The sequence below is a fragment of the Nycticebus coucang genome, chromosome 9, assembly GCF_027406575.1.
Source record: "Nycticebus coucang isolate mNycCou1 chromosome 9, mNycCou1.pri, whole genome shotgun sequence".
Lineage (NCBI taxonomy): Eukaryota > Metazoa > Chordata > Mammalia > Primates > Lorisidae > Nycticebus > Nycticebus coucang.
Genome location: NC_069788.1, coordinates 27,089,028 through 27,114,576, shown reverse-complemented (window position 1 = coordinate 27,114,576; position 25,549 = coordinate 27,089,028). Strand labels below are relative to the sequence as shown.

Here is a 25,549-nt window from a genome sequence, read left to right as displayed (position 1 = left end):
ACTACATCCAAGCCTGTGCCACAGATTGGAGGCTTTGGAGAAAATCTGCAAGTAGCTGACTTGGCTGTCACTTCTCTCCCACTAAATTTTTTTTTTTTTTTTGGAGACAGAGCCTCAAGCTGTTGCCCTAGGTAGAGTGCCATGGCATCACAGCTCACCGCAACCTCCAACTCCTGGGCTCAAGCGATTCTCTGGCCTCCGCCTCCCAAGTAGCTGGGATTACAGGCACCCGCCACAATGCCCGGCTATTTTTTTTTTTTTTGGTTGCAACGGTCATTTTTCTTTTTTTTTTGAGACAGAGCCTCAAGCTATTGCCCTGGGTAGAGTGCTGTAGCATCACAGCTCACAGCAACCTCCAACTCCTAGGCTCAAGTGATTCTCCTGCCTCGGCCTCCCAAGTAGCTGGGACTACAGGCGCCTGCCACAATGGCCAGCTGTTTTTTTTTGGTTGAAGCCGTCATTGTTGTTTGGCAGGCCCGGGCTGGATTTGAACCCACCAGCTCAGGTGTATGTGGCTCGTGGCTGGTGCCTTAGCCGCTTGAGCCACAGGCGCCGAGCCCCAGCTATTTTTTGGTTGTAGTTGTCATTGTTGTTTGGCAGGCCCGGGCTAGATTCAAACCCACCAACTCTGGTGTGTGTGGCTGGCGCCTTAGCCGCTTGAGCTACAGGCACCGAGCCATTCCCACTAAATTTTAAGCAACTTGTCTGCAGAGGCCCTGTCCCTAAGCTGCAGGGTACTAGAGCCTTTACAGGTGTCAGACGAATGTCCAGGCTTCTCCAAAACTTTGGCTTTTTTTTTTTTTTTTTGTAGAGACAAAGTCTCTGGCCCATGGTAGAGTGCCGTGGCCTCACACAGCTCACAGCAACCTCCAACTCCTGGGCTTAGGCGATTCTCTTGCCTCAGCCTTCCAAGTAGCTGGGACTACAGACGCCAGCCACAACGCCTGGCTAATTTTTTGTTGCAATTTGGCTGGAGCTGGGTTTGAACCCACCACCCTCGGTATATGGGATCGGCGCCTACCAACTGAGCCACAGGCGCCACCCCAAAGCTTTGGCTTTAAGATACTAAATGGGAAGGCTGAGGCTAATTAACCCATTGGGTGAAAATTGAATTTGGAGGCCTGATGCGGGCAAATGCAGCCCTTCCCAGGGCTCTACTCTCTCCTTGGGCATGACCAACATCTCTAGCTGTATCCTGGTCACTTGGCCGTCTCAGGCCAGGACAGCTGAATGAATAAAGCATATCTTCACCACCCTGTGGGGGTGGATCGAGGTGCCAGCTCTGCTACCAGGTGGAGGAATGCCAACTTCATCCGGAAGACGTCTTGAGGTTGCTGCGGTTGGATTAAGCTACTCCAAACGAGCATTGCTCTTACTATCTTACAGAGGGCCTTAGAGCCATCTAGACTAGAGGAGGAGGCTGTGAGCCTGAGAAGCATCCCCAGGGCAAAGCAGGGTGAACTCTAGTGTCAGATGAATGAATGTCCAGGCTTCTCAAAAGCTTTGACTTTCAGAGACGAAATGGGTAGGACATCCAACTCCAGCTCTGGTTTTTAGTGTTTTTTTCCCACCAGCTCAGAGATTTGCTACTATCATCTGACATCTTCTTACAAAAGCACAATGAGATATCTTAAGCCCACAGTTTTGAAAAACTCCATTTCACGGCAGTGCAGAAATGGGCTTCTAATTTGTCTTCTTCCTGCCTCTGTGAATGCAGCATTTGGGGTTTGACATTTCCTGCTCCAGCCTTCCTTAGCAAAGAGAAGATGAGCAGTATTGTCTGTGTGCACGTTCACACATTTCAAACTCCTGGGAAAACATTTGTCACAGGTGCGAACAAGATGAGAAAATGCTCACTGGTACTTTGCTTCCGTCAAGGCCCATGAAGGGGAGAAAAAATAATTTTCCTTCACCCTCAGAAGTTTGCAGTTGGGGTGGATTTCTGTAACAAAAGACAGACTAACAAGAGAAAAGCATGTTTATTTTATTTTAGTTTTTTGCAGTTTTTGGCCAGGGCTGGGTTTGAACCCACCACCTCCGGCACATGGGGCTGGCGCCCTACTCCTTTGAGCCACAGGTGCTGCCCAAGCATGTTTATTAATGCATGCAGTATGGCATCACTTTGGGGAAACCTCAGTGAAGGTGAGTGCCTTGTTTTTAAGCAAATAGGGAGAACATAGATTTTTTTGCAGTCCTCTCTTTTGCAGTTGCCTTCAGCTCAAAACAATCCTTATGCCAAAGTGGCATATTCTGACCCTTTCAGTTTCATACAGTAGAACCTCTCTGCAAGCTGACCACCCAAGGGACTGTAACAAACTGGTCAACACGTGGAGGAGGTCAACATAAGGAACTAGGCCAACCGTGTTGATATGTCTGGTCTGTGAAAATGAGGTCAACTTGAGGAGGTGGTCAATGTAGGAAGGAACGTGGCTTATATAGTAGATCTAACGAAGAATGAAATGTTGTAGAGAAGTGACAAGACAAAGCAAACAAGTTCCAGGTTTCCAAAGATGGGGAGCTATGATTAGGTAAATACTTGGGAAGACGTCAATAAAGTCTGCTTACGGATTCCTCTGGCACCAACTCTGAGCTGATAAAGGATTGTCTCCAGTAAAGGAGAATTTATATACTGTCTGCAGGCAGGTTGCCACTGGGGCCCAAGACCTTTCTTCTTTGTAAATCTCTGTCTTGCTTTCAGGCAAACAGAGGGAAGGCAGAGAGCTGTCTTGTCTTCAGCTCAACAATCCTTCATATTTCCAGGAGGCATATATATGGTCTGTCTCCCACATTTGCCATGCTCCCTAGGAACACTGACATGAGAAAGAGCTATCATTTAAGTCAAGACAAGACATGCTTCATTTATACTAGTTTTCCAAAACAAGAGTTTATCCTGGGGCCAGAACACATGTAATCCCAGCACTCTGGCAGGCTGAGGTGGGAGGATTGTTTGAGATCAGGAGTTTGAGACCAGCCTGATCAAGAGCAAGACCCTGTCTCTACTAAAAATAGAAAAAATTAGGTGAGAGGTGGCACGTGCCTCAGGTCCCAGCTACCCAGGAGGCTGAGGCAGGAGGATCCCTCGCTCGATAGCCTGGGCAACAGAGTGAGACTCTGTCTCCAAAAAGGGGGGGAGCTTGTCCTGTTTCATTCTCATGTCCAAGAACCTCTACTGAAGAATAGGTTAATGTAGGATTTATTGAGGTGTCATGACAAGATCATTATTTCATTTTACAGATAAAGAAACTGAGGCTCAAAGCAGCTCAAAACCATTCATTTATTAATTTGCAGGCAAATAAATTGGCCAGACACTGTGATAGGTTCTGGAGTTACAACAGTGAGCAAGAGAGTCACAGTGCCCATCCTCCAATTGCTTCCAACCTAGCTGGAAAGAGATTGTTAATAAGTTATACAGTAGAACCTCCATAGCTGACCACCTCCCTACATTGACCACCTCCTCAAGTTGACCTCATTTTCACAGACCAGACATATCAACACAGGTAGGCCTAGTTCCTTATGTTGACCTCCTCCGGTGTTGATCAGTTTGTTACAGTCCCTTGGGTGGTCAGCTTACAGAGAGGTTCTACTGTACGAAACTGAAAGGGTCAGAATATGCCACTTTGGCATAAGGATTGTTTTGAGCTGAAGGCAACTGCAAAAGAGTAAACTGCAAAAAATCTCTACGTTCTCCCTATTTGCTTAAAAACAAGGCACACTCTTTGGGTGTGTGTGATGGTGTCCCCGTTCCTTCTCATGTACCAAAAAGAGTAGAATGACTCAGTCCCTGCAGATGACCTGATCCTTTTCAGGCCAGAGATGGCACCAAGAAGAATCTACAACGAACCTTAAATGTTCCATTAGCTTCCCCCCAAATTTATCTTCCCACAATTTACACTTTCTAGAAGCTCAAAACTTTTTTCCTTTATCTCGTCACTTCCCTGCAAATTTCTTGCCCTTTGTTAAAATGGTATTAAATATATTAGCCTCCAGATCTAACCACCTCTTTGGGGTTTTCCTTTCATGTATATGAGGTTCCCCACATGCATATGAAATAAACCTTTCCTCCTGTTAACCTGTCACTTGTCAGTTTAATTTCCAACCCTCCCCCCTCCACCCCCTGCTTGCAGAATTTAAGAGGATAGAGAGAAAATTTATTTTCCTTCTCCTACAAAATCTACTGGCCCTTAGTCCTATGGCCTTTCTGCTTCTCCGTGATGTTTATACAACGCTCCCGAGTCATCAGTGAATGACATTTTCCAGGTGGATTCTCAATCCTCAGGCCTCCTGCACACGCCTCTTACCCACACCTGTCTTGTTACCACCTGGCTGCTTCCCTACACATGCTTTCTTTTGTCAGGTGAGGCTGGAGAGCTCAGTCCTGGGGCCAGCGGTTCACAGGTTTCTTGGCAGCATCTTCAGGGTCAATAGCCCAAAGCAAGCTGCCAGGTCCTTATCTCATCAAAGTTGTGACAATGTAGCTCAGCCCCAAGAAACCAGCAGCCTGGAGGTTCAAAGAGTTTTTGCTTACATTACAATTACTTGATTACTTACAGGCACAAACAATGCCCAGGCTTTGATGGTTTCTCAGCAATGCAAAGCATTTCTAAGGAAGCTATCATTTAAAGTCAGCCTTTGACCTCTGCTTGTCCAAAGCACGTTTCCACATTCAGACCCAGAATTTTTCACCTCACCCAGAGAACCTTGTCTTAACCTAAGCTCTGGTGGCTTTTGCTCCCACAGAACCAAGAAAAAAAAAAACAAAAAACAATCCAGCAGGAGAATCACGACCGCTGTAATTAAAAAGGCCTGGTGGAAACAGAAAGACAAGGGATAAGCAAAACAAGTATTTATTGGAATTTAAAAATTCCTATTTCCAAGTATTGCAAAGAAGGCTTTGCTGGGCCTCAATGGTGGAGCCTCAAAAAATGTCATTGGATGGTGTGAGTGTTTAGTTCCGTACAGTCCCTGAATCCCTGCACACTATGTGACAGATGTGACCCAGGTCTGCCTTAGGCCCACCTGCTTGGAGGGCAGGTGTGGTTGGTCACTTAGCAGTTTGTTCTGAAGTCTCCTCCCCCTCTTCCTTCTGCTTCTGGAGGCAGGGAGCCTGTACAGTTGTCAGAAGCTCTAGGCAAGTGGACTTGAACCCTTCCATGGCTGGGACACAGGTGTGTGCAAACATGATGGACAGGCTTGAGGAGGGCTCCTAGAGGATGGATCTCCATGATGGCTAAGGAGCATAGACTCAGCACCAAGACTGGGGAAGCAAGGAAATCCTGAGGGCAGCACACACACCCCCACTCCTACTACTGACCCAGCCTTCCAGCCAGCCCAGAGCTGGCGGCTGCAGTGGGACTTCCCTGGGAAAGCCATGTGTGAGGAGGACAGGGCTAGGAGACATCGCTGAGCACTGACCAGTGACTAGGAGCAGACATCAAGGGCCGATGTTCCATACCCTAATGGTCTCAGAGGTCAGGGCAGGCTAGTGTCCCTGTGCTGCTGGTAAGAGGTTAAAGACTGAAAAAAAAAAAAAGATTATTCTGAAACATGAATGAAAGGAAACGGACTCCAGGTTCTGAGTGGGCGATGTTGGCCTTTATTTCCACCTGGGTGTGGGTAAGATGAGTTCAAGAAGGAAATCAGCTAGTCGGTTAAAGTAGATGGAAATTTAAAGGGTCAGAAGGGCAGGGGGTCAGAAGGGCACTCCCTCTTTCCTGGGTAGGACATCCTATGCATTCATTTCTTCCTGGGCAGGTCGGTTCTATTTGGGTGGGTCCCTCCATTTGACTTTATCACTGGTGGGTACCTCTAGGCCAATGAAGGATGGCAGAGGTGTGGACAGCAGACTGGCAGAGGCAGCCTAGAGTGAACAGAGAAGGCATTGAGCGGATCAGCCCAGCAGCAGCCAAAGGTGCCAAGAGCTGCACACCTCAGCTCAGGGCTCCTATCATGTCTGTTTAAGAACAGTGGCTACGATTTCTGCTCAAGAAGCAGAAAGAAATTAGGCAGCCATATAGCGGGTAAATTCCCAAACTGGTAAAGTAACAGATGATACCTGATACCTGAGCCTATGGCAGACCTGGCTTCTGACAGCCCTTAGAGTTCCAGGAGACACATGGGAGAGGGCTGGCACTCAGGATTGGATCTCCGGCGGGAGCCCATCTGGGTTGGGAGGGCTTGAAAACTGAAATGGTCTGGATGTCTTAATGTATGGTGCTATGTAAAAGGAGCTACTGATTTAATAATAGTTTTTATGGGGATTTTCACATAAACAAACTAAAAAATAAGGACCATGTGATTCTTTCAATTGATGCAGAAAAAGCTTTTGATAATATTCAGCATCCCTTCATGATCAGAACACTTAAGAAAATTGGTATAGAAGAAATTTCTTAAACTAATAGAGACCATCTACAGCAAACCCACAGCCAGTATCATATTGAATGGAGTTAAATTGAAATCATTTCCACTTAGATCAGGAACCAGGCAAGGTTGCCCATTGTCCCCATTGCTCTTTAACATTGTAATGGAAGTTTTAGCCATTGCAATTAGGGAAGAACAGGCGATCAAGGGTATCCACATAGGGTCAGAAGAGATCAAACTTTCACTCTTTGCAGATGATATGCTCGTATATCTGGAAAACACTAGGGACTCTACTACAAAACTTTTAGAAGTGATCAAGGAATACAGCAATGTCTCAGGCTACAAAATCAACACCCATAAATCTGTAGCCTTTATATATACCAACAATAATCAAGCCGAAAAAAAGTCAAGAACTCTATTCATTTCACAGTAGTGCCAAAGAAGATGAAATATTTGGGAGTATACCTAACAAAGGACGTGAAAGATCTCTACAAAGAGAACTATGAAACGTTAAGAAAAGAAATAGCTGAAGATGTTAACAAATGGAAAAACATACCATGCTCGTGGCTGGGAAGAATCAACATTGTTAAAATGTCTATACTACTCAAAGCAATATATAATTTTAATGCAATTCCTATTAAAGCTCCATTGTCATATTTTAAAGATCTTGATAAAATAGTACTTCGTTTTATATGGAATCAGAAAAAACCTAGAACAGCCAAAACATTACTCAGCAATAAAAACACAGCAGGAGGAATCCCACTACCAGACCTGAGACTGTACTATAAATCGATAGTGATCAAAACAGCATGGTACTGGCACAAAAACAGAGAAGTAGATGTTTGGAACAGAATAGAGAACCAAGAGATGGATCCAGCTACTTACCGTTATTTGATCTTTGACGAGCCAATTAAAAACATTCAGTGGGGAAAAGATTGCCTATTTAACAAATGGTGCTGGGTGAACTGGCTGGCAACCTGTAGAAGATTGAAACTGGACCCACACCTTTCACTATTAACTAAGATAGACTCTCACTGGATAAAAGATTTAAACTTAAGGCATGAAACTATAAAAATACTTGAAGAAAGTGCAGAGAAAGCTCTTGAAGGAATCGACCTGGGTGAATATTTTATGAGGAAGACTCCCCAGGCAATTGAAGCAGTATCAAAAATACACAACTGGGACCTGATCAAACTAAAAAGCTTCTGCACAGCCAAGAACATAGTAAGTAAAGCAAGCAGACAGCCCTCAGAATGGGAGAAAATATTTGCAGGTTATACCTCTGATAAAGGTCTAATAACCAGAATCCACAGAGAACTCAAATGTATTAGCAAGAAAAGAACACGTGATCCCATCTCAGGGTGGGCAAGGGACTTGAAGAGAAACTTCTCTAAAGAAGACAGACACACGATCTACAGACACATGAAAAAAAGCTCACCATCCTTAATCCTCAGAGAAATGCAAATCAAAACTACTTTGAGATATCACCTAACCCCAGTAAGAGTAGCCCACATAACAGAATCCCAAAACCAGAGATGTTGGCGTGGATGTGGAGGAAAGGGCACACTTCTACACTGCTAGTGGGAATGCACACTAATACGTTCCTTCTGGAAGGATGTTTGGAGAATACTTAGAGACCTAAATATAGACCTGCCATTCAATCCTATAATTCCTTTACTAGGTTTATACCCAGAAGACCAAAAATCACAATATAACAAAGACATCTGTACCAGAATGTTTATTGCAGCCCAATTCATTTATTTTTTTTTTTTTTTGTAGAGACAGAGTCTCACTGTACCGCCCTCGGGTAGAGTGCCGTGGCGTCACACGGCTCACAGCAACTTCTAACTCTTGGGCTTACGCGATTCTCTTGCCTCAGCCTCCCGAGCAGCTGGGACTACAGGCGCCCACCACAATGCCTGACTATTTTTTTTTTTGTTGCAGTTTGGCCGGGGCTGGGTTTGAACCCACCACCCTCGGCATATGGGGCCGGCGCCCTACTCACTGAGCCATAGGCGCCGCCCTGCAGCCCAATTCATAATCGCTAAGTCATGGAAGAAGCCCAAGTGCCCATCAACCCAAGAATGGACTAGCAAATTGTGGTACATGTACACCATGGAATATTATGCAGCCTTAAACAAAGATGGAGACTTTACCTCTTTCATGTTTACATGGATTGAGCTGGAACATATTCTTCTTAGTAAAGTATCTCAAGAATGGAAGAAAAAGCATCCAATGTACTCAGCCCTACTATGAAACTAATTTATGGCTTTCATATGAAGGCTATAACCCAACTATAGCACAAGACTATGAGGAAAGGGCCAAGGAAGGGGAAGGGAGGGGGGAGGATAGGGTGGAGGGAGGGTAATGGGTGGGGCCACACCTACGGTGCATCTTAGAATGGGTACAGGCGAAACTTACTAAATGCAGAATACAAATGTAATCTAATAGGTGAAAACAGAATCTCGGTTAGTTTTATCTTGCATTTCTGTGGTTATGTATAAGGTTAAGTACCCTGAAAAGATTTTGAAAGGGATCTGACATAAGATGCCAAAGATAAACTGTGTGAGTAACACAATTACTTGCAGTAGCAACACCCCTGCAGTTTCCCTGTCAGGCAAAGACTGTCTTAAAATTTTTCACTGACCCTGAAAAGGAAGACAACCGGGAACCCACCTAACCATACACACGCACACACAGCGTACTAAGTAATGATTTGATGGTTCAAAGCCTGGTTTGAAGGATCATACTCTTAACTAATCATGACTTCATGCTGTTCTCTTATGTATTCTTGGGCACAACATCTCAGAGTTCAGTTTCCTTGGTTGTGAAATGAGGAAAACTTTCTACATCATCCTTTGGAAGACGAAATAAATTCTGTAAAGCATTTGGCACAATATCCGGCACACTCTAAGCTCTCATTCAAAACTGTCAGTATTTAACCTTCTTTTCTGATCTTGGTAGAAAACTTTCAGTCTCTCGGAATGGAGTTTCAGCAGCTCATGGACATTAGCTGTCCAAAGGAGTGTTCTCCAGCTCCCTTATGACCTGTGAGAATAAGAATGTGTCCAAGGATCTGGGAAAATACAGTCCTTACAGGGTCTGTCAAGGGCATGTGAAGAGCCCCGATGGCAGGGAACCAGACACAGCTATTTACTCTGCATAGAGAAAAGAGGATGGCAATTCTGTTCCTGCTACATTCACAAGGAGAAAACTGCTGGCATGAAGTCCCCCCAAAAGGAACACGAAGGAACAAGAACTCACCGTGAATGAGCAAAATTAAAGTCTCACCCTGAATTAGCAAAAACGACCTTATATCCAGTTACTGTCCAATTATTGTATTTTATTTTATACCAAAGGGAACACAAGTTCTCTGTGATAGATCAACAATCCCAAAGCTTAGCAGAAGATACTTACTCAGATATCCAACATAATTTTTTCTTAGCTGGGCAAAAGACAATTAGGAAAAGAACCTGATGTGGCATGTGTCCACTGTCCTGGTCAAGAGAGGACTGCTGTAGAAGTGGCCTCTATGTACATATTTCTGGGATGAGTAAATAAACTATAAAAATCACCCAGGACCAGACACCTTCTCCTCTTCTCACAGGACAATGCTCCAATTTTGAGGGAGAGAGTCTAGTCAGAAACTGGACATTATTACTTCTGTTTTGAACATCAGAATGAAATTTTAAGAACTGGTTCTGTTTTTTTTTTCTTTCTTTTTTAAGACATTTTATTTATTTATTTATTTATTGTTTATTTGAGAAAGAGTCTCACTATGGCACCCTCAGTAGAGTGCTGTGGCGTCACAGCTCACAGCAACCTCCAACTCTTGGGCTTAAGCGATTCTCTTGCCTCAGCCTCCCAAATAGCTGGGACTACAGGCACCTGCCACAACACCTGACTATTTTTTTTGTTGCAGTTGTCATTGTTGTTTTAACTGGCCCAGGCCAGGTTAGAACCCTCCAGCCTCAGTGTACGTGGCCAGCCCTCTACCACTGAGGCAAAGGCGCCTCCTGGTTCTGGTTTTTAAATTCATCTTCTCCTTTTATCCATCATCACATAAATTCTCCTTCCCCAGGACTCCCCTCACCCCATTTTGAATGGTCTCCCTCTCTCTCTCATCCAGGGAGCTTGGAAGGACCCAGCTGGGCACCCCGGCAGCATCTCCACCTGTCAGCCCAGCCCTGATGTCCAACGTAGCTTTGACTCTTCCTGGTAGATTTCAGGGCCAGGGCAGGTTGATAAATGAAAGCAATGGCTGTTTCCATGCTGTCTGGAGTCAGAGTCACTTACAGGCTGGCAACCACTCAGCCACCTGCCCTGGCCCCCATCCTGCTGCACTGACCAGTCAGGGATATTCTCTCACTTGCCTCTCCGAACCCAGACCTCTCCATCTACCCATTTCCTGATTAAATCTTACCCACGAGTGAATGGGAGAGCATGCTCTTAAAAACAGGGCCATTTAGCGCCCTTCACAATTGGCAAATATGTCAGCAGTAGGAAGAAAAATGAAAAGGAGAAGCACAGCTATTAGTGGTCATATAATAAACACAAATGTTGTTAATCATGTGATTAATAACAGAGGCCATGGGCGGCGCCTGTAGCTCAGTGAGTAGGGCGCCGGCCCCATATACCGAGGGTGGCGGGTTCAAACCCAGCCCCGGCCAAACTGCAACAAAAAATAGCTGGGTGTTGTGGTGGGCGCCTGTAGTCCCAGCTGCTTGGGAGGCTGAGGCAAGAGAATCGTGTAAGCCCGAGAGTTAGAGGTTGCTGTGAGCCGTGTGACGCCACGGCACTCTACCCGAGGGCGGTACAGTGAGACTCTGTCTCTACAAAAAAAAAAAAATAATAAAAAAAATAACAGAGGCCATTGAAAAGTATGTGTGAAAAATTTACATGGACAGAACTCAGTTTAGTGATTTTTTTTTTTTTGAGACAGAGCCTCAAGCTGTCACCCTGAGTAGAGTGCTGTGCCATCATAGCTCACAGCAACCGCAAACTCTTGGGCTCAAGCAATTTCAGTTTTCTGAGCCTTGTCTCAATTTTTTTTTCTATTTTTAGTAGAGATGGGGTCTCGCTCTTGCTCAGGATGGTCTCGAACTCCTGATCTCAAGCGGTCCCAGAGTGCTAGGATTACAGGCATGAACCACTGCACATGGCCAATTTTTAATTTTTCAATCAAAAACATATACATGGTAAAAAAAATATATAAGAGTACAGGAATAAGGTTTATGCCAAAAGTACTGGCCCTCCCCCAAGATTCCTCAAGAGGCAGCCACTTTAAAGCTTTTCTGTTTGTTTGTTGTTGTTGTTTTGTAGAGACAGAGTCTCACTGTACTGCCCTCGGGTAGAGTGCCGTGGCGTCACACGGCTCACAGCAACCTCTAACTCTTGGGCTTACGCGATTCTCTTGCCTCAGCCTCCCGAGTAGCTGGGACTACAGGCGCCCGCCACAACGCCCGGCTATTTTTTTGTTGTTGTTGCAGTTTGGCCGGGGCTGGGCTTGAACCCGTCACCCTCGGCATATGGGGCCGGCACCCTACTCACTGAGCCACAGGCGCCGCCCGCCTAGAATCATTTTTAATGTTTGTTTTCCTGGGGTACATTTGGATGAGGGCCTGGCAGAGCCCCACACAAGCACAGTTCCCAGATTAGTACATTAGTAGGTGCTCAGTGAAATTCTGTTGAAAATAACACTCAACTAAAAGAAGTCCCAAAAATACAACCAGAAAGAAAAAAATAAAAAGGAAATTACTTGTACAAAACATAAGAACATATCCCCAAACTAAAATATGTTAGTGATTATATTAAAAGTCTCAAGAAAGGAGGCCAGGCACCATGGCTCATGCCTGTAATCCTAGCAGTCTGGGAGACCAAGGTGGGTGGATAGAGTGAGCTCATGAATTCAAGACCAGCCTGAGCAAAGTGAGACCCTGTCTCTACTAAAAACTGAAAAACTGGCTCTGCGCCTGTGGCTCAAGCAGCTAAGGCGCCAGGCACATACACCTGAGCTGGCAGGTTCGAATCCAGCTCCCGCCCACTAAACAACAATGACGGCTGCAACCAAAAAAAATAGCCAGGCGCTGTGGTGGGTGCCTGTAGTCCCAGCTACTTGGGAGACGGAGGCAGGAGAATCACTTGAGCCCAGGAGTTGGAGGTTGCTGTGAGCTGTGATGCCACAGCACTCTACCCAAGGTGATAGCCTGAGGCTCTGTCTCAAAAAAAAAAACCCCCAAAAACAAATGAAACTGAAAAACTGAGGCAAAAGGATCACTTGACCCCAGGAATTGGAGGTTGCTGTGAGCTATGATGCCACAGTACTCTACTCAGGGTGACAAATTGAGACTCTGTCTCAAAAAAAAAAAAAAAAAGTCTCAAGAAAGGCCTTCTACAATGAATAAAAAATGAAAAGAGCCATACCCAAACTCATTATCGTCTTATATCAGATCATCAGAAGTAATAAAATTATCTAAAAACTCCTAGAAAGACAGAGTAGGCCACATTCAAAGGACCGGAAATCAAAATGAAATCCGGGCTTCTCAACAGCAACCCTGGAGGCTAGAGGATAATAGAGCACTAACGTCAAGTTTTTCTTTTCTTTTCTTTCTTTCTTTTTTTTTTTTTTTGGAGACAGAATCTCAAGCTGTCACCCTTGGCAGAGTGCCATGGCCTCATAACTCACAGCAACCTCAAACTCTTGGGCTCAAGCAATTACCTTGCCTCAGTTTTTCTTTTTTTTTTTTTAGTACAGACAGTGTCTCACTGTTGCTCAGGCTGGTCTCAAACTCATGAGCTCCAGCGATCCACCTGCCTCCTCCTCCCAGAGTGCCAGGATTACAGGTGTGAACCAGTGCACCCAGCTAACTTCAAGTTTTTCTTTTTTTTTTTTTTTTTTGTAGAGACAGAGTCTCACTTTATGGTCCTCGGTAGAGTGCCGTGGCCTCACACAGCTCACAGCAACCTCCAACTCCTGGGCTTAAGCGATTCTCTTGCCTCAGCCTCCCGAGTAGCTGGGACTACAGGCGCCCGCCACAACGCCTGGCTATAACTTCAAGTTTTTCAATGAAAATCACTTTCAAGCTAGACTTCTAGTCTCAGCTATACTCTCAGACAAGTAAAAGAAAAAAACAAGTATAGCTTTAAAACATTTTCACATATACAAGGGCTGCGAAATGTATCTCCCATGCCTGTTTTCTTAGGGAACTCGTGGGTGTGCGCTCTATCAAAGCGAAGCAATATGCCAGGAATGAGAAAGACATGGAACCCAATTGAGGAGAAAAGGTCCAAAGATGAGGGGCAGCAGGGTTAGAGAGCACACTGAGTAGAGATAAAAGGCTCCAGGAGTTGCCAGGAGAGGATGGATAGCAAAGGGCATAACAGAGCTTTTCAGGGGAACAGCCATAATCTATATACATATATATGTGTGTGTATATGTACATATATATATATATATATACACATTTATATACTTTTTTTTTTTTTTTAACAGAGAGTGTCTATGTTGCCCAGGCTGGTTTCAAACTCTTTGCCTCAAGCAATCCTTCGGCCTTAGTGTCCTGAAATAGTGGGATTACAAGCATGAGCTACCACATGAGCTTTTATCTTGAGTTTGGTGAGATCTCGTTGTGTACAATGACCACTTGTACAGAGGTCGACATTTATTGAACTTGGCCAGTGCGGGGGCTCATGCCTGTACTTCTAGCACTTTTGGAGGATGAGGTAGGGAGATGACTTGAAGCCAAAAGTCCAAGACCAGCCTGAGCAACATAGCAAGACCTCATATCTACAAAAAAAAAAAAAAATACAAAAATTAGCTGGGTGCAGTTGGGTGTGCCTGTCTCAGCTACTTGGGGGAGGCTGAAGCAGAAGGATTGCTTGAGTTCAGGACTTTGAGGTTGCAGCGAGCTATGATGACACCCAGGCACTTTAGCTCAGGCAACAGAGACTCTGTCTCGGAAAAAAAAAAAAAATTTACCAATTTATTGAAACAGTATCCCATTCTGTCACCCAGGCTAGAGTGCAGTGGTGCAATCATATGTAATTACAGCCTCAAACTCCTGGGCTCCAGTGATCCTCCCACCTCAGCCTGACCTTTAAGCTACATACATGTTCTTGCTTTGATAAATATAAGATTATAGTTTTTTAAAGCCAAAAAATGTTTGGAATAACAGTCTAGTCTAGTGGAGGTAAAATGTTTGCAACACCAGAAAGTCTTAGACTCATAGAAACTTCAGTTCTCTCTAGACAGCCACTGTCTCTTTAGGTCTTTCAGTCCATTTTGGGGTGAAAATAAAGAAATTTAGCACAGCAATGAAAATAAACAATGACAGCTACACACAACAACATGATGCGTCTCATGGACGGTGTGGTGTAGAAGTCTAAATTCTAAGAATGTACACTAAGTAGGTGGTTAGACTGGTGTGTTAGGATAATTGAGCTACCTGCCATGGGCACTCTTCCATATGTGCGTTATGCTTCGATAAATGCTACACTTAAATAAAATCAAACCAATCGAAATGTTTACCAGTTAAGAATGTATACTAAGTAGGTGGTGGCTAGACTGGTGTGTTAGGATAATTTATTGAGCTACCTGCTATGGGCACTCTTCTGTAAGTACCCTATGCGTTGATAAATGCTGCACTTAAATAAATTCAAACCAATCTAAATGTTTACCAGTAGGGGACTATTTAATTACAATAGTCATGTAATGTATAATGCACCATTAAAAATGGGGCAGCTGTGATCCTACATGTTTATTAGGCCCTGATGTTCAATTGTGCCTTAAAATGACAAAACTTATAGTGAAATAAAAAAAATAAAAATATGACCAAATCTATGTTAGAAATGAATCTGAAGCCAAGCACAGTGGCTCATACCTATAATCATAACACTCTTAGAGGCTACGGCAGGATAGTATGAGGTCAGGAGTTCAAGACCAGCCTGAGCAACAATGAGATCCTATCTATACTAAAAATAAGGAAATGGGGCTCAGCACCCATAGCTCAGCAGTTAGGGCATCAGCCACATGCACCAGGGCTGGTGGGTTCAAACCCGGCCCAACCCTGCTAAATGAACAACAAAAAAAAAATAGCTGGGTGTTGTGGTGGGCTCCTATAGTCCCAGCAACAAGGGAGGCTGAGGCAAGAGAATTGCTTAAGCCCAGGAGTTGGAGGTTGCTGTGAGCTGTGATGCCACAGCATTCTACTCAGGGTGACAGCTTGATGCTCTGTCTCAAAAAAAAATAAGCATATGTAATAATTTTATACAATATATTTCATATCAACTACATACAACAATATATACATACATATGCAAAGAATGTCTCTACTCTCTGGAAGATACACAAGAAACTAGTCAGTGCCACAGGGAGACGAGGAATAGGACTTTTTTTTTTTTTTTTTTTGGCCAGGGCTGAGTTTGAACCCACCACCTCTGGCATATGGGGCCGGCACCCTACCCCTTTGAGCCACAAGCGCCGCCCAGGACTTTTTTTAACTTTTGAATTCTGTATCACACGCATTTGTTACTATTCAAATTAATAAAAAGAGATCATTCATTTTTGGAAGTACTTGTTTATTGCATGGTTCTCTCCAGATTTTATATCTAGGCTCAGAATTATTGTAAAGCACTTTAGCAAAGAGGAAGAAACATTCAGGTGTGGCTGGGGACCGAGGCCCTGTGGATTGCACAAGGATTTATCTTTCTAAGTGAACATTTCTACATATCGTGAGCCTGTCACTGAGTTAGGCACCCTAAAGAATAAACAGTACAGGATTGTGAGTCTGTGTGAGGGAGCGAGTGTGTGTGAGGTATTGAGGCGAGGTGGAGGCAAGAAAAGGGGCTCCCTCAGGAGCCAGGGACAAAGAAGGCGCGAGGCACCTAGGCCACGGGACCGGAACAGGAAGCCGCCCGAGCTGGTCTACCTGGTAGGGGAAGGGCCTGCGCGGTCCTCACAGGGCTTCCTACTTCCTCGACCTCTCTGGTCCCTGGGCCTGAGGGTTGGCTCGGCGCGGAGAGAAAGAGAAACAGACTTGAGCAGCTACGTGTTGTCTCGCAACTCCACTACGGAGGAACTCTAATTCCTTCCCTCGCTCCTTTAACCTCCCCCTCACGTAGGAGGGTGCGGAGGATCCGGGAGGGAGAAGGAGCTTGGGCTGTCGTCCCTTCCCTCCCCACCCCCTTCTAGGGTCGCTTTGGTGGGCGTGGAATTGGGGTTGGGCGGAGGGTGGGGGTCACTTTTTCCCCTTCTTCAGGACAGGGGAAAGGGAATGCCCAATTCAGAGAGACATGGGGGCAAGAAGGACGGGAGTGGGGGAGCTTCTAGAACTTTACCGCCGTCATCGGGAGGCGGCAGCGCCAACAGCAGAGAGCGTCACCGCCAGGTGTCGAAGCACAGGCAGCATAAGTCCAAGCACTCCAAAGACATGGGATTGGTGACCCCCGAAGCAGCATCCTTGGGTACAATTATCAAACCTTTGGTGGAGTATGATGTCAGCTCTCTGACATCTCTGAAGGTCTCTCTCGACACCTTCTCTGATGACATGGCCTTCAAACTAGACAGAAGGGAGAATGATGAACGTCGTGGAACTGATCCGAGCGACCGTCTGCACAGATATCGTCACCACTGGCACAGACGTTCCCGGGAATTACTAAAAACTAAACAGACCGAAAAAGAAAAAAACCAGGAAGTCTCCAGCAAGTTGGGATCGATAAAGGACTGGACATCAGGAAGTTCAAAACGTTCAAATGAGGAGAATGATGATTATGGAAAGGCACAGATATCCAAAAACAGCAGCAAGGAATCGAGGTCATCCAAACTCTGTAAGGAGAAGACCCGCTAGAATGTGAATTGAAGTCTGGGCACAAAGACCGGAATAAAAGTCATCGTAAAAGGGAAACACCCAAAAGTTACAAAACAGCGGACAGCCCAAAACGGAGGTCCAGGAGTCCCCACAGGAAGTGGTCTGACAGCTCCAAACAAGATGATAGCCCTTCAGGAGCTTCTTATGGCCAAGATTATGACCTTAGTCCCCCAAGATCTCATACCTCTAGCAATTAGGATTCTTACAAGAAAAGTCCTGGAAGTACCTCAAGAAGGCAGTCAATTAGCCCACCTTACAAGGAGCCTTCAGCCTACCAGTCCAGCACCCGGTCACCCAGTCCCTACAGCAGAAGACAGAGATCTGTGAGTCCTTATAGCAGGAGACGGTCATCCAGCTATGAATGAAGTGGCTCTTACAGTGGGAGATCACCTAGTCCCTATGGTCGAAGGCGGTCCAGTAGCCCTTTCATGAGCAAGAGGTCTCTGAGTCAGAGAGTCCACTCCCCAGTAGGAAATCCATGAAGTCTAGAAGTAGAAGTCCTAGTATTCAAGACACTCATCTTCTCATAGGAAAAAAAAGAGATCTGAGTCACGCAGTCGTCATTCCAGTATCTCACCAGTTAGGCTTCCTCTAAATTCCAGCCTGGGAGCTGAACTCAGTAGGAAAAAGAAGGAAAGAGCAGCAGCTGTTGCTGCAGCAAAAATGTATGGAAAAGAATCCACAGGTTCGTCTATATTTTTGCCTTAAAAAGAGAACAGTTTGGTAGAGGCTAAGGATTCAAGCGTGGAGTCTAAGAAGTTACCCAGAAGTGTAAAATTGGAAAAATCTGCCCCAGATACTGAACTGGTGAATGTAACACATCTAAACACAGAGGTCAAAAATTCGTTAGGTATAAGGAAAGTAAAGTTGGATGAGAACTCTGATAAGCATCCTGTTCTAAAAGATTTGAAAGCACAGGGAAAAGAAACTCTAAACCTATAGCACTGAAAGAGAAGATTGTTACTCCAAAGGAGAGAGAGACATCGGAAAAGGAGACCCTGCCACCTTTCCCCACAATTGCTACTCCCCCACCCACTTTACCAACTACTATGCCTCCACCTAAGACACCCCCTTTGCCATCTTTGCCTCCACTACCAGCAGTTTCACAGCAGCCACCTCTGCCTCCTTCCCAAGTAGCATTTAGTCAGGTTCCTGCTTCCAGGACTTCAACTTTGCCTCCTTCTACTCACCCAAGGACATCTGCTCTATCCTCTCAGGCAAATTCTCAGCCCCCTGTACAGGTTTCTGTGAAGACTCAAGTATCTGTAACAGCTGCTATTCCATACCTGAAGACTTCCACATTGCCTTCTCTGCCCCTCCCTCCCTTAGTACCTGGAGATGATGACATGGATAGAATTTGTTGTCCTCATTATGCAGAAAGAAGACAAACAGAAAGTGACTGGGGAAAACGCTGTGTTGACAAGTTTGACATCAATGGGATTATTGGAGAGGGAACCTATGGCCAAGTATATAAAGCCAAGGACAAAGATACAGGAGAACTAGTGGCTCTGAAGAAGGTGAGACTAGACAATGAGAAAGAGGGGTTCCCAATCACAGCCATTCGTGAGATAAAAATTCTTTGTCAGTTAATCCATCAAAGTTTTGTTAACATGAAGGAAATTGTCACAGATAAACAAGATGCACTAGACTTCAAGAAAGACAAAGGTGCTTTTTACCTTGTGTTTGAGTATATGGACCATGACTTAATGGGACTGCTTGAATCTGGTTTGGTGCACTTTTCTGAGGACCATATCAAGTCATTCATGAAACAGCTAATGGAAGGATTGGATTATTGTCACAAAAAGAATTTCCTGCATCGGGGTATTAGTGTTCTAACATTTTGCTGAATAACAGTGGGCAAATCAAACTAGCAGATTTTGGACTTGCTCGGCTCTGTAACTCTGAAGAGAATCGTCCTTATACAAACAAAGTCATTACTCTATGGTACCGACCTCTGGAACTACTGCTGGGGGAAAAGCGTTATACACCAGCCATAGATGTTTGGAGCTGCGGATGCATCCTTGGGGAACTGTTCACAAAGAAGTCTATTTTTCAAGCTAATCTGGAACTGGCTCAGCTAGAACTGATCAGCCAACTTTGTGGTAGCCCTTGTCCAGCTGTGTGGCCTGATGTTATAAAGCTGCCCTACTTAAACACCATGAAGCCGAAGAAGCAATACAGAAGGCGTCTATGAGAAGAATTTTCTTTCATTGCTTCAGCAGCACTTGATTTATTGGACCACATGCTGACACTGGATCCTAGTAAACGTTGCACAGCTGAACAGACCCTACAGAGTGACTTCCTTAAAGATGTCGACCTCTGGGCGGCGCCTATGGCTCAGTGAGCAGGGCGCTGGCCCCATATACCGAGGGTGGCGGGTTCAAACCCAGCCCCGGTCAAACTGCAACAAAAAAATAGCCGGGCATTGTGGCGGGCGCCTGTAGTCCCAGCTACTCGGGAGGCTGAGGCAGGAGAATTGCCTAAGCCCAGGAGTTGGAGGTTGCTGTGAGCTGTGTGACGCCACAGCACTCTACCGAGGGCAATAAAGTGAAACTCTGTCTCTACAAAAAAAAAAAAAAAAAGATGTCGATCTCAGCGAAATGGCTCCCCCAGATCTCCCTCACTGGCAAGATTGCCATGAATTATGGAGTAAGAAACGAAGCCGTCAGTGACAAAGTGGTGTTGTGGTGGAAGAGCCACCTCCATCCAAAGCCTCTGGGAAAGAAACTACCTCAGGGATAAGTGCTAAGCCTGTGAAGAACAGCAGCCTAGCACCACCTCAACCTGCTCCCAGCAAGGTGGAGCCTGCTCCCAGCAAGATGGATGCATTAGGCCTTGGTGACATCACACAACAGCTGAATCAAAGTGAATTGGCAGTGTTATTGAACCTGCTACAGAGCCAAACTGACTTGAGCATCCTTCAAATGGCACAGCTGCTTAATATCCACTCCAATCCAGAGAGGCAGCAGCAGCTGGAAGCCCTGAACCAATCCATTAGTGCCCTGACGGAAGCTGCTTCCCAGCAGCAGGACTCAGAGCCCGTAGCCCCAGAGGAGTCTTTAAAAGAAGCACCCCCTGCCCCAGTGGCCCTGCCTTCAGCAGGACAGACAACCCCTGAAGCTTCTAGCACACCAGCTGATGTGCAGAATATGTTGGCAGTTCTCTTGAGTAAGCTGATGAAACCCCAAGAGCCAGCAGGCAGCCTGGAGGAAAACAACAGTGACAAGAACAGTGGGCCACAGGGGCCTGAAAGAACTCCCACAATGCCACAGGAGGAGGCAGCAGAGAAGAGGCCCCCTGAGCCCCCTGGACCTCCACCCACTCTGGTTGAAGGCTATCTTTCCAGCGGCCCAGAGGAGTTGAACCCAGCTGTGACAGCCGCCTTGCTGCAACTTTTATCCCAGCCTGAAGCAGAGCCTCCTGGCCACCTGCCACATGAACACCAGGCTTTGAGACCAATGGAGTACTCCACCCGACCCCATCCAAGCAGGACTTACAGAAACACTGATGGGCCTGAAACAGGGTTCATTGCCACTGACACTGATGAAAGCAGTTCTGGTCCAGCCTTGACAGAATCCTTGGTCCAGACCCTGGTGAAGAACAGGACCTTCTCAGGATCTGTGAGCCACCTTGGGGAGTCCAACAGTTACCAGGGCACAGGGTCAGTGCAGTTTCCAGGGGACCAGGACCTCCATTTTGCCAGGGACCCCTTAGCATTACACGTGGTGGTCGGGCAACCATTCCTGAAGGCTGAGGGAAGCAGCAACTCTGTGGTACATGCAGAGACCCAATTGCAAAACTATGGGGAGCTGGGGCCAGCAGCTCAGGAGCAGGCCTTCATTGGGGGGCCCCAGCTCAGTCTTCTGCTTATGGAAAACTCTATCGAGGGCCTACAAGAGTCCCACCAAGAGGGGGAAGAGGGAGAGGAGTTCCTTACTAACCCGGAGACTTCAGTGTCCTGAAAGCTTCCTTCCCTATCCATCCTTCCATCCAGTCCTCTGAACTTTTAATGAAATCACTTGCCAGAGCGACGTAATCATCTGCACTTGGCTACTGCAAAGCTGTCCGTTATATTCCTTGATCACTTGCTACTAGAAGGCGACTTAGAAAATAATGATGAACTGCACATCCAGTTCTCCCTGGATGGGCTAAAGCCAGAACATTTACTTCAGCTCTACCTAGTAGAAATAAGTAGAGACTACGGAGATCATTAAATTGAAAGGTAAATGTTTTGTTAGCTCATTGCCTGCACTTCTTGAGCAGAAGAGAGAAAACAGTTTCAGTTTTGAGATGGCTCAGGAGAGGCTCTTTTTGTTTTTTAAAGTTTTGTGGAGGGTTCTGTGTGGTTTCTTTCTTTTGAATTTTAATTTAGGTGGGGGTTGTTTCTTTTTTCTTTTAAAGAGAATAGTGTTCACAGAATTCGAGCTGCTCTTCGGCTTTTGCTATAAGGGAAACAGAGCGGCCTGGCTGATTTAAATAAATGTTTCCTTCCTCTCCACCATCTCACGTTTTGCTCTTCCGTGAACACATTTTTTCCCCATTGAGCATCTTGAACATACCTTTTTTCCAAATAAATTACTCATCCATAAAGTTTGCTCCACTTTGACAAAAGATGTGCCCATGAAGCAGGTTGTAGAAAGTGGCATTCTTGGGCTAGTAGGTAGGCTTTGTCCAATCGCTTCCATTTTTTCTCCTTCCCTCTCTCTGCCCTCTCCATCCCTCTCTCTGCTCTCCCTCTTCCCCTCTCCACCCCTCTCCCTCTCCTTCTCCATTTCTGTCCCCATCCTGCACCCCCTTGAGGCATTTGTTTGGAAAAAAAAAAAAATGAGATGCCCAAGAAATTGGGGTAATTCTTTTTTATTTTTTTAAATAAAGGAAAGGAAATTCAAACTCCTACATTGTTCTCTGTAACTCTTCAATTCTAAAATGTTTTGGTTTTTTTTAAACCATTTTCTGATGGGGAAGTTGACTTCTAAATATGAAAGCCTAGAACATCTATGGTTAGAGATAATGCCTCCATACCTAGAGGGCTAATAGGAGCATTTAGCATATTGTTTACACATATATTTTTATGTCAAAAAGCCTTTCAAACAAAGCATTGTGATATTGTCAAAGAGAAAAAAACATACATCCTGAAAATACATGGAAATGTAACCTAGTTTAGGGTGGGTATTCTTCTGAAGATAATGATACCTGATACCTTTAAAAAAAAACAAAACAAAAACTTTAAAACAGCATACTGTAAGAATGAACAGTATTGACATATACACATCCCAGCACGTATATCCTGCCAATTCTTTGAGGGATTTTCCTGCAAAGAAATCGGTTTTGGTTTTGGTAAAAGGGGTTAAATTGTGGCTTCCTAGCAAGAACATTATCTTATCATAAACAGGAAATGGAAAAAGGAAAGGCCAATGGATGGGATAACTTGGGATGCTTCTCATTGTGGCTTCCATTTCTGAGAACCAGCATATAGAGTGTTTAAAAAACAGGTACATGTCGTATAATTTATTTACACAGACTTAGACCTTTGTGAAAGGGTAGCCCCCTTTTCAAAGAAGTCAAACGTGCTTCAGCATTGTGGAGTATAGTTTTCAAAACTCAAGTTTCAATTTCAATGCCAAGTTCTTATATTAAAAAAAAATAAAATCTTAAAAGAGAAAGGTGCGTTAATAGAAAAAAATTAAAGAAATGAAAGAAGAACCCTCTCCAGATACTTGAAGACTATTTTCCCCTGTTACTGAAATAGGTAGATATTGGTGTGTGTACTTCTTTATTCTGTTTTTTGGTCTGGCCTTGCCCTCAGGGGCCAAACATTGAGAGAAAGAGAAACTTCTAGCCATTTTGGCATTGATGGCTTTTTATATCAGTGTATCCAATTATATTTGCTTGACTCACTGACACGCTATTTATAAATTAAAGTTCATCTGAACCTTCCATCTGTTGACTTCTTAGTCCTCAGACATGGGCCTTAGTATTTTAGAATATTTGAATTTGAGGTATTGGGCCCTACTCCCGTTTCTGATTAAAGAGCCTAAGCCTGGGATACTTTTAGAAGTATCTGTTCAGTGAAAAAATTTGGTTTCCCATCAAATATGAAAAAAATTTTCTATATATTTTCATTGTACTTTATCAGGAGTCATCAATAATGTTTTTCTCTCCCCTTTCCCACCTCTTATTTTTAATTATGCCAAATGTCCTAAATAATTTACTCAAGCCTCCATTCCCTCAACCCACTAGGGAAGGGGGTGAATGTGAGTGTGTGTATGTGTGATCCCATCTCACCCCCACCCCCATTTGGGGATCTAACCTTTAAAACGAAAGAAAAGTTTGGTAATTTTGACTATTTCTAAAAGCAGAGGAAATCTCATTTAAATATCCTGGAATCTGTGTGGAGGAAGAAAAGGTATTTGTTAATTTTTCAGCCATGTTATCTATTAATGTGATGGAAGTAAAGGTTTGGTAGAATTTCAGCTTTTGACTCTTTGACAATTACAAACCCAATTAATTCCATTCAAAAGTGGTTTTGGCTTTAATTATTGTACCTTGGGAGATATTAAGTCTATTAAATACATTATTTTGAACAGATGAGAAATCAGATTCTGTTCATGAATGGGAGGCACAACTGGTTTGACCGTGATCATTTTCTGTTTTTTGAAAACAAATGTGCTTGACCCAGTTTCCTTAGTTTTTTTCTTCAACTGTCCATAGGAACGATAAGGATTTGAAAACTTATTTCAGATCTATACTTTTATAGCAGGGCAGTTAGCATAAATTTGTAAGTAGGGTTTATGTTAGCTTATGCATAGGTATCACCCAACCACTTGTATGAGTGTGTGTATATATAATATGTATATATAGTTACAGTGCTAAAATTGTTCCCAGCAGGTTCTGAGAGAGAATGCATCAGAAAAGTGTCAGTTGCCACCTCATTCTCCCTGATTTAGGTTCCTGACACTGTGTTCCTTTCTCTCTCTTGTTTTTGCCCCCTATTGGGTGTACCTTGTCTATGTACAGATATTTTGTAATATATTAGATTTTTTTCTTTAGTTAAAAAAAAAAAAAACAGTACAAAGTCCAAGTCCTCATGCAAGGGGACATCATGAGGCAGAAGGAAGGACAGACAAGGGTACCATGTGCTGTCACTGGAATTTCTTTTCATGCGACCTTTTAATTTTGCTGTTCTTTGTCTTTATGAGATGAAGTTAGGTCATGTCCCTTATCTTGACAAGTCTTAGAAATTATCTAGAAAACACATTTTGGCTGGGAGAGGTGGTTCATCTGGGAAGATCACCTGAGGCCAGGAGTTGGAGACTAGCCTGGGCAATATAGTGAGACCCCTGTCTCTACTGAAAATGAGAAAATTTAGGCTAAATTTTCACTAAAAATGAAAAATGGTGGTGTGTGCTTGTAGTCCCAGCTACTCGGGAGGTTGAGAAAAGGAGGATCACCTGAGCTCAAGAGTTCACAGCTTCAGTGAGCTGTGATGATGCCTCTGAATTCGAGTCTGGGCAACAGAGCTGTCACAAACAAACAAAAAACAGAAAAAAAAAACCAAACAAAAACCCCACATACGTATTTTATAAACTAATTCCATGACTAGATGAAGGGTTCAGTATTTTAAATACTCAGCTTTCTACACCAGCTATGCCATCTTCAACCCTCTCTCTTGCTCTTTACGGTCAGGCCCCAGGAAGGTGGACTGTTCACATCTCTGCTCTGCGTGTCATGTATCAACAAGATCATGGAGCCGAGGTGCTGAGGGCCCCAAACAGTGTGCCGGAGAAGCAGAAGGCCTTTGACAGCACAGGTGGGACAGGTTTCCATTCTTTGCCAAGGAGGGAAGCCTTGGAGGGGTGGAGAAGCCGAAAAGCTTACAGAAAGAAGTCTTGCCTCCTGCTTATTGTGATTCCCATTACCTGTTGCTATGTTTTGGAAATTGTTTATAAAAGGTGGCTGCAGGGCCCGGTGTTATGGCTTACACCTGTAATCCTAGCACTCTGGGAGGCCGAGGCTGGCGGATGCCTGAGCTCAGGAGTTTGAGATCATCCTGAGCAAGAGTGAGACCCCATCTCTAAAAATAGCCAGGCGTTGTAGCAGGTGCCTGTAGTCCCAGCTAGAGAATCACTTAGGAGGCTGAGGCAAGAGGATCACTTGAGCCCAAGAGTCTGAGGTTAGCTCACAGCTAAGTTGAGCTAAAATGTCACGGCATTCCACCCAGGGGGACAAGGTGAGACTCTGTCTCAAACAAGCAAACAACAAAAAAGCCCAAACAAACAAAAACCCCACAAAGATGGTTAAGCCCAGACCAGCTGAACAAAGGTTGC

The 25,549-nt window shown here is 44.6% G+C and overlaps 1 pseudogene; it reads left to right on the top strand.

Moving 5' to 3' along the window:
• Positions 1-16,628: 16,628 nt before the first annotated feature.
• Positions 16,629-21,162, top strand: LOC128593130 (cyclin-dependent kinase 12-like; annotated as a pseudogene).
• The last annotated feature ends 4,387 nt before the right edge of the window (positions 21,163-25,549 follow it).